This window comes from Bos mutus, chromosome 9 (assembly GCF_027580195.1).
Source record: "Bos mutus isolate GX-2022 chromosome 9, NWIPB_WYAK_1.1, whole genome shotgun sequence".
Taxonomy (NCBI): Eukaryota; Metazoa; Chordata; class Mammalia; order Artiodactyla; family Bovidae; genus Bos; species Bos mutus.
The window spans coordinates 3,193,670-3,210,490 of record NC_091625.1 but is presented as its reverse complement, the minus strand read 5'-3'; the positions used below and the strand labels follow the sequence as shown (position 1 = coordinate 3,210,490).

General features: G+C 36.5%; 1 protein-coding gene across 1 annotated transcript in view; it reads left to right on the top strand.

Annotated features, from left to right (window-relative positions):
- EYS (eyes shut homolog) overlaps positions 1–16,821 on the top strand; it is a 196,380-nt gene that overhangs the window by 35,542 nt on the left and 144,017 nt on the right.

The following is a 16,821-nucleotide window of genomic DNA, read 5'->3' as shown; positions in this document are numbered from 1 at the left end:
AATATGTAAAACTGATCATTAGATTCTAGAGCAATGAATTACAAATTTTAGCTATTTAATTTTTGGTTACTTCATCTACAAAATGAGGAAAATTTAGCACAGTTTCTGCTTGCTGTGTATAATGAATGAGATCAGAAATGCAGCCTGCTGCTGCTGCTAAGTCACTTCAGTCGTGTCTGACTCTATGAGACCCCATAGGTGGCAGCCCACCAGGCTCCCCCATCCCTGGGATTCTCCAGGCAAGAATACTGGAGTGGGTTGCCATTTCCTTCCCCGAAATGCAGCCTAGGTGTGGTTAATAGAGCATAGCCATTAGACTTAAGCACCCTTTGTTCCAAGACCATGTCTACAACTCCCTTCCTCTTTGACTTTTAAGATAATATTTAAGCTCTTCGAATTTTAATTGTTGATCTGGAACATTTTGATAATTATCAATACTCATCTCACGGGTTTGTCTTGAATTAAATGAAATAGTCCCTGCTATTTTGTTGTTGTTAGTCACTCAGTCATGTCAGACTCTTTGGAACCCCATGGACTGTAGCCTGCCAAGCTCCTCTGTTCTATGGGATTCTCCAGGGAGGAATACTGAAGTGAGTAGCCATTCTCTTCTCCAGGGGATTTTCCTGCCCCAGGTAAAAAACCTAGGTCTCCTGCATTGCAGGCAGATTCTTTACCATCTGAGACACCAGGAAGTCCATGTTAACTACTTAATAAAATGGTAGACTCGTAATAAGCAGTCAATTAATTTTAGCTGTTGTTAGTTTGTCTGTTGTTTGGCATAGCAATTCTTTATTCAGTTTTTTTTTTTTTTTCTATTTTACTAATGCAGTTAAATCCAGTCTGATTTTCCCCCAGCATTTGAGTATTTATACAATTGTCTTCTACCTAGTTTTATAAACTTATTTTTCAATATTTCTCTATACCAACTCAAAAGCTCTAATCTAATAGCTCTAGTGGTTACATTATGAAGAAGTCATACATATACACAATTCTCTGCTGCTACTCACATTTTTTTTTATAATGAAATCTTCCTTTTTTCCCCTTATTTCTCCATAAATTACTTCCTTTACTCCTTCTACTGATTTATTGATTTTCTTTCTTGGCAGTGCAGCCCATGATCTAGTCATATTATAGGCCCATCTTATAGCAAATAGAAGGTATTAAGTAAATGTTTCATAATCTAGAAAGTGAAAGACAGATGGTTGTTTGTAATCTTAAAGAAATTCCAAAGTATTATGATTTTCTTCAGACAAATGTACTTGAGGATAGGTATGAAGCAACCTTTATTTTCAAACTGGAGTGACAGGTTATAATTGAGTATTGTACACTTTTGTTACTGTATATAGAAAGGAAAGGAACACAGTTTTCTCTACATGTTTTATTAGGACCCCAAAAGGAATATTGAAAGAAATAACATCATTTCTTAAAAAAGAAAGGTGTGCTCTTGCTACAAACAGTCACTTAGATAATGTGAATATTTGCTTATCTTTGGCTCAAAATGTTTATTTCACACATGTGTGTTTACTTCTAAAGTGAAAAAAAAAAAAACATATCGTAGCTACTGTTAGCATTGTAATATTGAATGCACCAGTGCCTCCCTTTGTAGAATACTGAATTGGCTATCATTAGTGTCAGATGTTATATACATTGCAATAACACTGTCTATGTAATTGTGATAAATTTTCCACTTCTGATTTGTCAGTTTAACTGATAAAAATAAATTTATGACTACCTGAAAATGACTGATGTTTTTCATCTATTAAGTAATGTCTGCTGGTACAGTGCAAGTTTTTTTTTTTTGTTTTTGTTGTTGTTGTTTTAATGAGTTCTTGAATTCTGTTGAAGTCTGCATGTCCTAATCCTTTGTAAACAGTAAACAGGTGTGACAATTTACAGCAATCCAGTGAGAAGCTCTCTAATCACTCCACCTTGGGATTTTAAAATGTGTTTTATGGGGAAAAGCTATAAATCTATTTTTATATACAGTAACATTTTTGAGCACATTACTTCGGTTTTTAGCTAGTGAAAAATCTTGAAAATGAAAATCTAGAAAGTGAAACTTACCAAATTATTTACCTTTAATCTATAGATAATTTTGTTATCATATTTTGTCTTTCATGCTCAATAATATTACAGTTTCAGATACTGCCTCTAAATCCCAGTGTAAGAATTTCTAAAGTATTGTTACAAACATTGCTTTTAATAGATATGGTCATGCTTGATCTTTTTTAGTATGCTGATTTTATTTCAATTATCAAAAATTCCACTTTATGCACAGTCTTCATTATGCCCAGGCTAACAGTTCTATGCACTTCATGCTTGCCAGATTCCAGAGCAGTTTTAGAAATGCTCTGTGATTGATTAAAAACAAATATTTGCAAATAATAAATTTTGATACCAAATTATGCATCCATTCAGTGGAATTCTTCATCAAGCTAAAGAGAAACTTTAAAAAGAGTATGAGACAATAAATTAAAATGCACATTTTAATGAGCTATCAACTGGGTAATTTTGGAAAGAAAGTATTTTCTATCACTTCTACATCAAATTTGACTCCAGCAGTGTCTGTCTCTGTCCCTGTTTATAACCAACTTTCATGGCTATAGTTGACATCCTAGATATACTACAGCTTAGATCTTTTAGGGAGCACTTTTCATAGACTTTATCCTGTTTTCTAACAGAATAGAAATAGCATGCATTAAGGCACATGAGCCCACCATTTGTTGCTCAGGGACTGAGGTTTCACTTCAGGTGCATGATTGCCAGGAACTGAAGCTTTTTTAAATCTACCACATCTACTTGGAAAGCAACAGCTCCTACATGAGTGCAATCTTAATATTTTCCCCCAGAAAACAATGTCTCTTAATTCATTATTTTTTAATAGGCATTATACTTGTAAAATGAAGAATTTCTTTTGTGATGGTGAGGACTACAGAACAAACATCACTCTTTGCCTTCTGAAATCATATGACCAGGTCAATAATGTGCTATAATTATTTGTTATTTTCTGAGCTAAGGACACAATACTTGAATAAATTAAATTATTTTACCAAGAGATGATAATACAGAGGTGTGTGTGTGTGTGTTTGTGTGTGAGCATGAACTAAATGTTATAAATCTAAATTTGAGGTGAGATAAAACAATAACTTAAAAATCCAGTTAAATTCTGAGCAAAACTTAGATGTTAACATAAAAATATTGCTGCATTCTTATCAGCATTTGCTCATAGAAGTTTCACTCTCTGGCTATATATATCAGTTAAATATAAAATTATTCCCAAATGAAACTATTTTACCCCTCATAAAAGTTTGATAGACCAATGGTGGAAACATAGAAGATGACAAGTATTGATTAATATCAAAGAAAGAAGCTTTTTAATCTCTCTTGATAGCAGTTGTTTTATAACCAAAATCCAAGAACTTCTTACTGCATCTGTCTAGTGTTTTGAAGTTTTTAGTATTTACCTGTTGGAGAAGGCAATGGCACCCCACTGCAGTACTCTTGCCTGGAAAATCCCATGGACAGAGGAGCCTGGTAGGCTGCAGACCATGGGGTCTTGAAGAGTCGGACATGACTGAGTGACTTCACTTTCACTTTTCCCTTTCATGCATTGGAGAAGGAAATGGCAACCCACTCCAGTGTTCTTGCCTGGAGAATCCCAGGGATGGGGGAGCCTGGTGGGCCGCCGTCTATAGGGTCGCACAGAGTCGGACACAACTGAAGTGACTTAGCAGCAGCAGTAGCAGTGTTTACCTGTGCTCATGGCACTCAATGCTCACAGCTACCCTTTGAGGAAAGAAACACAATAATCACTAAATATTTAATATATACTGGACAGTTTGGTAGACAGAACCTGACTGGGAGTTGATTACTTCTTCCATGATAGATTTTCGATTTCTCAGCAACATTTGTTTTAAATGTTAATAAAATTTTATAAAAAAATTAAAGTGTATTTCCTTCCTGCTGTCTTTGATCTATATCTTCTCATTCTCAGACAAAATAGAAGCCTCTTTCTCTCTCTTTTTTTTTTTTTTTTAATGTTATTAGGAGCCCTTGTCCCTTTTAAAAATTTTCCTCCTCTATTTTTCCCTTCAGACCTTTCTGCTCTTTTAATTCGTATGTTCTTACATCTTTAGTTGCCTTACAGGACTGTTACTGGCTATCTATTACTGTATAACAAAATAATCCTAAAGTTAGTAGCTTTAACCAATAACAATATTTATTTTTGTTCATGAATCAGCAGTTTTATTTTGTTTTTACTCTGGTAATTGTCATTTGGAGTGACTCAGGCTGCATGCCAGAATCATCTGAAGATGGCTTACAGTTTATAGCTAGAATTTTACAGAAGATACTGGCTCTTAGCTGTGATCTTAGATGTGCTGTTGAATGGAATACTTATATGTAACCTCTTACCATCTGCAAATGTCATTAACATTCAAAATATGATACCAGGATTCCATGACAAGCTTCCAGATAAAAGGATGAACCTTATCACCTCCTATGACATAGCCTTAGAAGTTACATAAAATAATTCTCTCTACATTCTTTGTGTATGTATATTATAAAAGCTGAATCAAGCTGAAGGGATAGAGAAAGTTCTTAAAGATCATGTTCAGTTGGAAAAATTGTTGTGGCCATTTTTGAAGTAACAGAACACTTTTTTTCTCTTTTATTCTGTGAAACCTAGGTATTTCTCTGACTTCCTCTTCTGCATCCCACTACATAAAAAGGCACTCACTCCACCACAGAATAACCTCAGATATGCAGATGACACCACCCTTGTGGCAGAAAGTGAAGAGTAACTCAAAAGCCTCTTGATGAAAGTGAAAGTGGAGAGTGAAAAGTTGGCTTAAAGCTCAACATTCAGAGAACATTCAGTGGAAACAGTGTCAGACTTTATTTTTTTGGGCTCCAAAATCACTGCAGATGGTGACTGCAGCCATGAAATTAAAAGACGTTTACTCCTTGGAAGGAAAGTTATGACCAACCTAGATAGCATTTTCAAAAGCAGAGACATTATTTTGCCAACAAAGGTTCGTCTAGTCAAGGCTATAGTTTTCCCTGTGGTCATGTATGGATGTTAGATTTGGACTGTGAAGAAGGCTGAGCGCTGAAGAATTGATGCTTTTGAACTGTGGTGTTGGAGAAGACTCTTGAGAGTCCCTTGGACTGCAAGGAGATCCAACCAGTCTATTCTGAAGGAGATCAGCCCTGGGATTTCTTTGGAAAGAATGATGCTGAAGCTGAAACTCTAGTACTTTGGCCACCTCATGCAAAGAGTTGGAAAAGACTCTGATGCTGGGAGGGATTGGGGGGAAGAGGAGAAGGGGATGACAGAGGATGAGATGGCTGGATGGCATCACTGACTCGATGCACGTGAGTCTCAGTGAACTCTGGAAGTTGGTGATGGACAGGGAGGCCTGGTGTGCTGCAATTCATGGGGTCGCAAAGAGTCAGACACGATTGAGTGACTGAACTGAACTGAACTGAACCACCGCAGAATGCGCAGCATGAAGCCATTATATCTTCTTTCCAGCCAAAGACTGCATTTACCAGACAACTGTTTATTGCTTTAGACATATCTTACAAAATCATTCTTTGAGCTTCATGCCACCTCACATTAAATGTGCTTCTGCTGTTAGCATTATAATTTATTGTTTTCTTGGCTATTCATCATTAATTGATGGATCCAGAACCTAGTTTCTAATGTTTCTTTCCCAAGCAAATTTTATTATCTCTATGTTAAGCTCTTCATTTTTATTTTACTTCTTCAGCTCCAAGGAAGAACAAAATGTTTGCTATAGTAACTCACACCCACAAAGTTGCCAAAAACTTGTCACCATCCTGTAATACTAAACTTTTCTTCTGATTCTTTCACTTTTTAAATGATTCTACATTTGTGTATTAGAGTCTAAGTTATTTTTTTCCCACTGTGGATGCTATTTGTTTCAATAGAAAAATAGTTTTTTTGAGTTCTAGATTTTGGAAATTATTCCATATCTGTTGTTTATTAATCTAGACCAGGAAAATTAACTTTTCTGAACTTTTGTTTCTTCATGTGCAGTAGTTGAAAACAAAAAGTGTTGCTTTGAAGTGTGAGTGAGAACTAGTATATAAAATCCTAGGACCTAGAAGGCATTATTAGAACATTGCTAGTTTCCACTGTGAGATGTTTTTCTTTTTTTTTCTTTTTTGTCTTCCATAGCTATAAAAACCCAGGTGTTACACATCTACTATATCCTATCATGCATATTGTTGTATTCAGATCATATGTTTTCTCTGCTCCTTTTCAAAGCTACCAACCACTGGTGGAGGGAATGCTAGTCTTCTATAGGGTGTATAAATACATGTGTAATCTTCAAATTCAGCATTTATCTCAAGACTGACCTGCTTTCTTTTTTAGAAGCTTTTCTTCTTTATGAGCTATATATATGAGTGGTGTCAGCTCAGTTCAGTTGCTCAGTCATGTCCGACTCTGCGACCCCATGGACTGCAGCACGCCAGGCTTCCCTGCCCATCACCAACTCCAGAAGCTTGCTAAAACTCATGTCCATTGACTTGGTGATGCCATCCAACCATTTCATCCTCTGTCGTCCCCTTCTTCCACTGCCCTCAATCTTTCCCAGCATCAGGGTCTGTTCCAGTGAGTCAGTTCTTTGCATGAGATGGCCAAAGTATCCGAGCTTCAGCTTCAGCATTAGTCCTTCCAATACAGGACTGATTTCCTTAAGGATTGACAGGTTTGGTCTTCTTGCAAACTTTTTTCCAAGTCTTCTCCAACACTACAATTCAAAAACATCAGTTCTTCAGTGCTTAGCTTTCTTTATGCTCCAACTCTCACATCCACATATGACTACCGGAAAAACTATGGTTTTGACTAGACGGACCTTTGTTGGCAAAGTGATGCCTCTGATTTTTAATATGCTGTCTAGGTTGGTCATAGCTTTTCTTCCAAGCAGCAAGTGTCTTTTAATTTCATGGCTGTAGTCACTATCTGCAGTGATTTTGGAGCCTAAGAAAATATTCTCTCACTATTTCCATTATTTCACCATCTATTTGCCATGAAGTGATGAGACCAGATGCCGTGATCTTAGTTTTCTGAAGGTTGACTTTTAAGCCAGGTTTTTCACTCTCCTCTTTCACTATAATCAAGAGCCTCTTCAGTTCCTCTTTGCTTTCTATCATAAGGGTGGTCTCATCTGCATATCTGAGATTATTGATATTTCTCCTGACAATCTTAATTCTAACTTGTGATACATCCAGCTCAGCATTTCACAGGATGTTCTCTGCATATGTTAAATAAGCAGGGTGACAATATACAGCCTTAACATACTCCTTTCCCAATTTCAAAACAGTCCACTGTTCCCAATTCCAAAACAGTCCTTTCCCAATTTCAAAACAGTAATAACTCTTGCTTCTTTTTTTTTTTTTTAATTTACTTTTTTTTTTAATTCAAGGATAATTGCTTTACACATTTTTGTTGTTTTCTGTCAAACCTCAACATGAATCATCCATAGGTATATATATATCGCCTCTCTTTTGAATCTCCCTCCCATCTCCCTCCTCATCCCACCCCTCTAGGTTGATGCAGAGCCCCTCTTTGAGTTTCCTGAACCCTACAACAAATTCCCATTGGCTATCTATTCTACATATGGTACTGTAAGTTTCCATGTTATTCTTTTCATACATCTCATCTTCTCCTCCCCTCTCCCCATGTCCATAAGTCTATTTTTTATGTCTGTTTCTCCATTGCTGCCCTGTAAATAAATTCTTCAGTATCACTTTTTCTAGATTTTGTATATATGCATTAGGATATAGTATTTATCTTTCTCTTTCTGATTTGCTTCACTATGTATAATAGGTTCTAGGTCCATCCACCTCATTAAAACTAACTCAAATGTATTAATTTTTATCTCTGAGTAATATTCCATTGTGTCTATGTACCACAACTTCTTTATCCATTCATCTCTTGAAGAACATCTGGGTTGCTTCCATGTTCTAGCTATTGTAAATAGTGTTGCAATGAAAACTGGGATACATGTGTATTTTTCATTTTTGGTTTCCTCAGGGTATATGCCTAGGAGTGGGTTTGCTGAGTCATATGGTGGTTTTATTCTTAGTTTTTTTAAGGAAACTCCATACTGTCTTCCACAGTGGCTGTAATAATTTACATTCCCACAATAGTGTAAAAGCTGTCCCTTTGCTCTACACCCTTTCCAGCATTTATTCTTTGTAGACTTTTTGGTGATGGACATTCTGACTAGTGTGAGATGATATTTCATTGTAGTTTTGATTTGCATTTCTTTAATAATAAGTGATATTCAGTATCTTTTCATGTGTTTGTTAGTCATCTGTATGACTTGTTTAGAGAAAGGTCTGTTTAGGTATTTTCCCCACTTTTTGACTGGGTTATTTGTTTTTTCTGGTATTGAGTTTTATGAGCTGCTTGTATAATTTGGAAATTAATCCTTTGTCAGTCATTTCATTTGCTACTCCTTTCTCCCACTCTCAGAGTTGTCTATTCACCTTGCTTATAGTTTCCTTTGCTGTGCAAAAGCTTTTAAGTTTAATCAGGTCCCGTTTCTTTACCTTCATTTTTATTTCCATTATTCTATGTGATGGATCACAGAGGATCTTACTTTGCTTTATGTTATTGAATGTTCTGCCTATGTTTTCATCTAAGAGTTTTATAGTTTCTGGTCTTTCATTTAGGTCTTTAATTAATTTTGAATTTATCTTTGTGTATGGTGTTAGGAAGTGTTCTTATTTCATTCTTTTACATGTAGCTGTCCAGTTTTCCCAGCACCATTTATTGACAAGGCTGTCTTTGCCCCATTTTATATTCTTGCCTCCTTTATTAAAAATAAGGTATGCATAGGTGCATGGGTTTATTTTGGGGCTTTCTATCTTGTTCCATTGGTCTATAAACCTATTTTTGTGCCAGTACCATACTACCTTGATGACTGTAGGTTTGTAGTATAATCTGATGTCAGGAAGGTTGATTCCTCCAGCTCTATTTTCCTTTCTCAAGACTGCTTTGGCTATTCAGGGTCTTTTGTGTTTCCATTTGAATTATGAAATTTTTTGATCTAGTTATGTGAAAAATGTCATTGGTAATCTAATAGGGATCACATTAAATCTGTAGACTGCATTTGGTAGTATAATCATTTTTATAATATTGATTCTTCTTACCTAGTAACGTGGAATATCTCTCCTATGTTTATGTCATCATTGATTTCTTTCACTAGTGTCTTATAATTTTCTGTGGACAGTTCTTTTGTCCCCTTAGGTAAGTTTATTCCTAGATATTAATTATTTTTGTTGCAATGGTGAATGGGATTGATTCCTTAATTTGTCGTTCTGATTTTCCATTGTTAGTATATAGAAATACAAGTGATTCTGTGTATTGATTTTGTATCCTGCAACTTTGTTAAATTCACTGATTAGCTCTAGTAATTTTCTGGTACTATCTTTAGGGTTTCTATGTACAGTATCATGCATTTGAACACAATGAGAGCTTTACTTCTTATTTTCTGATCTGGATTCCTTTTATTTCTTTTTCATCTCTGATTGTTGTAGTAAGGAATTCCTGAACTATGCTGAATAATAGTGGTGAAAGTGAACACCATTTTCTTTTTTCTGATCTCAGGGGGAACGCTTTTAGTTTTTCACCATCGAGAATAATGTTTTTTGTAGGCTTATCATACATGGTCTTTACTATGTTGAGTTAGCTTCCTACTATTCTCATTTTGTGAAGAGTTTTAATCATAAATGGGTGCTGAATTTTTTCAAAGGATTTTTCTGCATCTATTAATATCAGATTTTTTAAAATCTTTCAAGTTGTTAATATGGTGTATCACATTGATTGATTTGTGTATATTGAAGAATCCTTGCATCCCTAGAATAAACTCAACTTTATCATGATGTATGAGATTTTTGATGTCTCTGTGAATTTCGTTTGCTAAAATTTTGTTGAGGATTTTTGCATCTATGTTCCTCAGTGATACTGGTCTGTAGTTTTCTTTTTTTGTGTGTTGTTTTTGTCTGGTTTTGGTATCAGGATGATGGTGGCCTTATAAAATGAGTTTGGAAGCATTCCTTTCTCTGCAATTTTTTGAAAGACTTTTAAAAGGATAGGCATTAGCTGTTTTCTAAATATTTGATAGAATTCTCCTGTGAAGCCATCTGGTCCTGGGCTTTTGCTTTTGGGGAGATATTTTGTCAGAACTTCAATTTCAGTGCTTGAAATTGAGTTGTTCATAATTTCTATTTCTTCCTGGTTCAGACTTGGAAGATTGAACATTTCTAAGACTCTCTCCATTTCTTCTAAGTTGTCCATTTTATTGTCATATAGTTGTTCATAATAGTCTCTTATGATCCTTTGTATTTCTGCATTATCTGTTGTAACCTCACCTTTTTCATTTCTAATTTTGTTGATTTGATTCTTCTTTCTCTTTTTCTTGATGAGTCTATCTAAACGTTTGTCAATTTTGTTTATGTTCTCAAAGAACCAGGTTTTAGTTTTACTAATCTTTACTATTGTTTCTTTCAATTCTTTTTCATTTACTTCTGCTTGGATCTTTATGGCTTTTTTTCCTTTTACTAATTTTATTTATTTATTTATTTTATGTTCTACTTTTCCCAGTTATTTTACATGTAAAGTTAAGTTGTTTATTAGTATTTCTCTTGTTTCTTGAGGTAGGATTGCATTGCTAGAAATATCCCTCTGAGAACTGCTTTTGCTTCATCCAATAGGTTTTGAGTTGTCATGTTTTCACTTGTCATTTGTTTCTAGAATTTTTTCCCCTTTTTATTTTTTTCAGTAACCTATTGGTTATTTAGGAATGTGTTGTTTAATCTCCATGTGTTTGTTTCTTACTTTTTTTTTCCTTGTAATTGATATCTAGTCTCATAGTGTTGTGGTCGGAGAAGCTACTTGATACAATTTCAATTTTATTAAATTTACTGGCTTGATTTGTGACCCAAGATGTGGTTTGATTTGTGACTCAGGATGTGGTGTATGCTGGAGAATGTCCCATGAGCACTTGAGAAGAAGGTATATTCTTTTGCATTTGGTTGGAATGTCCTGAAGAAATCAATGAGATCCATTTCATCTAATGTATCATTTAAGACATGTTTCCTTACTAGTTTTGTTTTGATGATCTGCCCATTGGTGTGAGTGGGTGTTAAAGTCCTACTATTATTGTGTTACTGTCAATTTCTCCTTTTATGTATGTTACTGCTTTTCTTATATATTGAGGTTCTTCTATGTTGGGTGCCTAAATATTTACAATTGCTATGTTTTCCTCTTGGATTGATCCGTTCATCATTATGTAGTGTCCTTCCTTATCTCTTGTAATTTTCTTTATTTTAGGTCTATTTTGTATGACATGAGGGTTGCTACTTCTACCTTCTTCTGCTTTCTATTTGCATGGAGTGTATTCTCCCATCCTCTCACTTTCAGTATATATGTGTCTTTAGGTCTGATATGGATTTCTTATAGATAGCATATATATGGGTCTTGTTTTTGTATTCATTCAGCCAGTCTGTGTCTTTTGATTGGAGCATTTAATCCGTTTATATTTAAAATAATTATTGAAATATATGTTCTTATTTCCAGTTTTTTAATTGTTTGGGGTTGACTTTTAGATCTCTTTTCTTCTCTTCTATTTCTTGACTATATAAGTCCCTTTACATTTCTTGTAAAGCTGGTTTGATGGTACTGAATTCTCTTAACTTTTGCTTGTCTGAAAAGCTTTTTATTTCTCCATCAGTTTTGAATAAGATCCTTGCTGGATACAGTGATCTTGGCTGTAGGTTTTTCCCTTCCAGTACTTTAACTATAGTCTGCCATTTCCTTCTGCCCTGCAGAGTATCTACTGAAAGATCAGCTGTTAAACATATGGGGTTTCCCTTGGATGTTAATTGTTGCTTTTCCTTTGCTGCTTTTAATATCTTTTTTGTTGTGTTTACTCTTTGTTTGATTAATATGTGTCTTGGCATGTTTCTCCTTGGGTTTATCCTGTGCCTCGTTGTGACTCTTGGACTTGATTGACTATTTTCTTTTCCACGTTGGAGAAATTTTCAACTATACTCTCTTCAAAAATGTTCTCACACCCTTTCATTTTCTCTTCTTCTTCTGGGATCCCTATAACTTGTATGTGCTGCATTTGATATTGTCCCAGAGGTCTCTGAGGCTATCCCCAGTTTTTTTCATTCTTTTTATTTTATTCTGCTCTTCAGAAGTTATTTCCATCATATCATCTTCCAGCTCACTGATTCGTTCTTCAGCTTCAGGTAACATTTTAGTGATTCCTTCTAGAATATTTTAATTTCAAGAATTGTGTTGTTTGTCACTGTATGTTTATTCTTTCATTCTTCTAGGTCTTTGTTAATTGATTCTTGCATTTTCCCCATTTTGTTTTGAATGCTTGATCATCTTTAATATTATTATTCTGAATTCTTTTTCAGGTAGTTTGCCTATTTCTTCTTCATTTATTTGAACTTCTGTGTTTCTAATTTGTTCTTTTATTTCTGTAGTATTTATCTGCCTTTTTATTAGTATTTTTTTAACTTATTGTGTTTGAGGTCTCCTTTTCCCAGACTTCAATGTTGAATTCTTTCTTCCTTTTGGTTTCTGCCCTCCTAAGTTCAGTCCAGTGGTTTGTGTAAGCTTCGAATAGAGTGAGATTTGTGCTGAGTGGTTTCTGCCCTCCTAAGTTCAGTCCAGTGGTTTGTGTAAGCTTCGTATACAGTGAGATTTGTGCTGAGTTTTTGTTTGTTTTTCCTCTGATGGGCAAGGCTGAGTGAGGCGTTAATCATGTTTGCAGATGATTGGGTTTGTATTTTTGTTTTGTTTGGTGTTTAGATGAAGCCTCATGCACAAGGTGCCACTGGTGATTGGGTGATGCCAGGTCTTGCATTCAGGTGATTTCCTTTTTGTGAGTTCTCACTATTTAATACTCCCTAGGGTTCACCATCTCTAGGATCTTGGAGTCAGTGCTCCCACTCCAAAGGCTCAGGACTTGATCTCTGGTCAGGAATGAAGATTTCACAAGTGGTTTGTTATGACCTTAAGTGAGATTAAAAAAATACCCAAAAATGGGAAACCAAAGAGGTACCCCAAATGGCAGTTACAAAATCAGGCAAATGATAATTAAAATAATGGAATATACACATATACATATACACCTATAGGCAAAGTCAAAACAGTCCAACAAAAATAAAGTACAGTAGATTGACCTGGCAAACTAAAGGAAATCAAAAGTTATATTTACTAGTTAAAAAAAAAATCCTACCAAAGCACAAACTGGAAAACAAAACTGAAGCAAGGTGCCAAGTGGGGAATAGAATAACGAAAACAAAACTAACAAATATGTTGAGAGAAAAGGAAAGAAAGAATAGATATGCAAAGTTAAATAAAGGTAGGTTAAGAAGACTTATATACATTAATAATTAACTGCAAGGAGAAAAGAATAGTAGGAAAGACAAATTAAGGACTAAGTGTAAAAAAAAAAAAAAAAAAGGTCTAAAAATTAAAAATTAAAATTATAAAAAGAGAAAAGAAAAAAGGAGGAAAAGAATGGGGAAAAAAAGAAGAAACAAAAGAATAAAAAAAAAAGGAAAACTCCACAGAACTGTAAAAGCCCAACATAGATGCAGAGGTATATAACAACTGCAAAATATGTGACTGAGAGGAAAAAATTGAAAAAAAGCTCAAAAGCTTAATTCAATTTCATAATGCCAATAAAATCAACAACTACAATGAGGGGTGGTGGTCGTGGAAAGAGTGAAAAAAAAAATCCAAAAGAATCTACAAAACAAGTCAAAACAAAGAATAATAAATGTTTATCTTGGGTCACTGCTGTCAGAGTCTTTTCCCTCGCTGGTTGTCACAGTCCACCACACCTCCCTAGGAGGCCCTCCAACACTGTGCTGAACTCTGGACCTGCTGTGGGGGAAGCTCAGATTCTAATCTGGTCCTACTCCTGTGTGTTCTTGTCTCCAGTATCCACAGCTATCAGAGCTAGTGTGTTTTCTTTTGTGGGAGCTCTCAGTGTCCTTTTATATTCCATAGACACAGAGTCTGCCTAGTTGATCATGTGGATTTAATCTGCAGCTTATACAGCAGGTGGGAAGGTTTTGGGTCTTCTTCCTTAGCCACACTGCCCCTGTATTTCAATTGTGATTTTATTTATACCTCTACATGTTGGTTGTCCACTGGAGTTTACTCCTGAGGTTTCCCTGGAGGGCTTGGGTTTGCCCCTGTGAGGGCCAGGTGTGGAGGTAGTGCAGCTGCTTGGGTTGCAGGGTTTCTGGCAGTCTGATTCTCAGAGGAGTTGGCTGCTTAAGGTGGCAGGAAATGTAGAGCTCTAGAAGTGTATGGTAACTAGTATTGGCCAATACACTCCAGTATTCTTGCCTGGAGAACCTCCCTGAAAGAGAAGCCTGGAAGGCCACAGCTTACAGGCTCTCAAAGCGTTGAAAATGACTGAAGTGGCCCTGCATGCATAGATGCAAGAGTTTTTTTTGTCTGTGGCAATTCTGTCCCAGTGAGAGTTGAGCACGAAGGTGGCACAGCTACTTGGCTTGTGGGGATGCTAGTGGCGCCAAGTGTGCAGGGACACGGACTGCCTCCACCACAGGAGTTATGGCCCTATCGGAGTCTTTTTTTAAGGCTCTTGTAGCTGGCGATCAGAAGGCTTCTTTGGCCAGTCTTTGTAGCTCTGACCATTCAGGCACTTAGAGGAATCCCTTGCCTGGGGTCTCTCTCTGTTGTTTGGCACATCAGGCACATAGAGGGGTCCCCTGGCTGGGGTCTACTCTGTAGTTCAGTGCCTCAGGTGTGTGATGGGTCAGCCTCTCTATTGTTTCAGCTGCTGATGCTGGTTGGTGGGGAGAGAAAGGCTATGGTGATGGCTCCACCCCCTACATGTGACTCAGCAGCATTACCTTGCTTCCATGGCTGCCCTGCTTTCCTCCACAGGCATTTCCCATCATAATCTCCTCCCTCACATCCCCTCAATCTGTTTCTCCACAGTCAACAGCAATTCTTGCCCTGAGATTGCTCCATGATCCCTAAACTCCAGCTCCCAGCTGCTGCATCTTCCAGGGGACCTGCATCCCTGTCCAGGGTATTTATGGCTGCAGCAAGGACTGTCTGATTCTCATTCCATTTAGGTTGCCACTGATCAGTTGTTTCACTCTTAGCCTTAAATGTTTCTCCTCTGACTCATACAGTTGCCCCAGTCTGGAGCTTGGATCCCTGCTTCAGTTCCCCAACCTGCTGAGGACAGTTCCAATCCTACTAATACTCTAATACTTCTTTTTTTTTTTTTTTTCCCTCCTAGTTCCTTCATCCTACCGAGTTTTGCATGGTCCTATTCATTCATTTCCGCTGGTCAAGTACTCCTGTTCCCTCTCAGATGGTGCTCTCCAGGCACTTCTGTGTCTGAAGGTATATTCCTCATGTAACCATGGAGAGAAATGTACTTCACATCCGCATACTTCTCCACCATCTTGTTCCCCCTCAAGAGTAAATTCTTAAGTCAGTTTTTGGTCCTCCCAATATCCTGTGAGGATGGTGGAAGAAAATGACAGTAATGAACTTCAACTGTCTTTTGTTGATCCTCTGCCCTAACTCTTGCTTCTTAGTCTGCATACAGATTTCTCAGGAGGCAGGTAAGATGGTTTGGATTTCCCATGCCTTTAAGGATTTTCTATAGTCTTGTGACCCACACAGTCAAAGGCTATGGCATAGTCAATAAAGCAGTAGTATATGTTTTACAGGAACTCTTTTGCTTTTTGTATGATTGAACAGATGTTGGAAACTTGATCTCTGATTGGTCTTCCTTTTCTACATCCAGCTTGAACATCTGGAAGTTCTCCATTCACACACCTTTGAATCCTAGCTTGGAGAATTTTGAGCATTATTTTGTTAGCTTCTGGAATGAGTGCAATTATGATATAGTTTTAACATCCCTTGGTGTTGCCTTCTTTGGGATTGGAATGAAAATTGATCTTTTCCAGTCCTGTGGCCACTGCTGAGTTTTTAAAATTTGCTGGTGTATTCAGTGCAGCACTTTCACAGCATCATTTTTAGGACTTGAAATAGCTCAGCTGGAATTCCATCACCTCCACTAACTTTGTTCATAGTGATGCTTCCTAAGGCTCACTTGACTTCAGACTCCAGGATGTCTGGCTCTAAGTGAGTGATCACCCCATCGTGTTTATCTGGGTCATTAAGATCTTTTTTGTATAGTTCTTCTGTGTATTCTTGTCACCTCTTCTTAATATCTTGTGCTTCTGTTACGTCCATAACGTCTCAGTCTTTATTTGGCCATCTTTGCATGAAATGTTCCCTTGGTATCACCAACTTTCTTGAAGAGATCTTTATTATTTACCATTCTACTGTTTTTCTCTATTGCTTTGCGTTGATCACTGAGGAAGGCTTTCTTATCTCTCCTTGCTCTTCTTTGGAACTCTAATTTCAAATGGGTATAGCTTTCCTTTTCTCCAATGCCTTTATCTTCTCTTCTTTTCTGAGCTATTTTTAAGGCCTCTTCAGACAACTGTTTTGCCTTTTTGCATTTCTTTTTCTTTGGGATGGTCTTGATCACTTTCTCCCGTACAATGTGACAAACCTCTGTCCATAATTCTTCAAGCACTCTGTCTATCATATCTAATCCCTTGAATCTATGTGTCACTTCTTTTGTATAATTGTAAGGGATTTGAGTTAGGTCATACCTGAATGACCCAAGTAGGTTTTCCCTACTTTCTTCAATTTAATTCTGAATTTGGCAAAAAGGAGTTCATGATCTG